The 689-nt window shown below is 61.4% G+C and overlaps 1 protein-coding gene across 1 annotated transcript in view; it reads right to left on the reverse strand.

The window, feature by feature from the left end:
• The window catches only part of LOC108509687 (carboxypeptidase A2-like), a 12,804-nt gene extending 12,351 nt beyond the window's left edge, over nucleotides 1–453 (reverse strand). Inside the window, exon 1 of the mRNA XM_017839230.1 lies at nucleotides 79–453. The gene's annotated coding sequence lies outside the window, so the exon portion shown is untranslated. The remainder of the gene's footprint in view (nucleotides 1–78) is intronic.
• Between the last annotated feature and the right edge of the window lie 236 nt (nucleotides 454–689).

The following is a 689-nucleotide window of genomic DNA, read 5'->3' on the forward strand; positions in this document are numbered from 1 at the left end:
GGATTAGGATTAGGATTAGGGACCCCACAAGCAGCAGAGGCCCAGGGGACCCCACAGAGCGGGTCTGGGGGCACTGACCAGGAACAGCCAGGAGGGTCCAGGTCCTCAGGGACGTCCCAAGGCAGCTCCACAGCCAGGAGGGAAACAACCACGAGCCCAAATCCAGTGTGGACCCAGCACAGCTCCAACGAGGCCCAAAAGAAGGGAGCTCAGCTTAAATGGGGCTCCCACGCCAAGGGGTGGGTGGTGGGTGGGTGGGAACCCTCCACAAGCCTGGTCAGGGCAATTAGTGCCGCCAATTAGGGCACTCCAACGTGGGCAGGGCTGGGACGTCCTCTCCTCGCTGTCCCAAGAGGATGTGGAGTCGTGCAGTGAGTCAGGGACACCCTGGGGACACGGGAAGGAGTGAAAGGTCAAACGAACCTCCCCCAACCAGAGTGTCTCCCTGCTGGATTGGAGAACCTTTGGGCTTGGAAAAAACCTCCAAGATCACGGAGTCCAACCCTTCCCAGCGCTGCCAAGGCCACCACTGCCCCGTGTCCCCACGTGCCACATCCACAGGGGTTTTAATCCCTCCAGGGGTGGGGACTCCACCCTTCCCCGGGCAGCCCCTTCCGAGGCCTGACCACCCTTTCCAGGAAGGAATTTTCCCGATATCCAACCCAAACCTCCCCTGGCACAGCTCGAGG

Source organism: Lepidothrix coronata, unplaced genomic scaffold, assembly GCF_001604755.1.
Source record: "Lepidothrix coronata isolate B3197 unplaced genomic scaffold, Lepidothrix_coronata-1.0 Scaffold389, whole genome shotgun sequence".
In the NCBI taxonomy this organism is placed as follows: domain Eukaryota; kingdom Metazoa; phylum Chordata; class Aves; order Passeriformes; family Pipridae; genus Lepidothrix; species Lepidothrix coronata.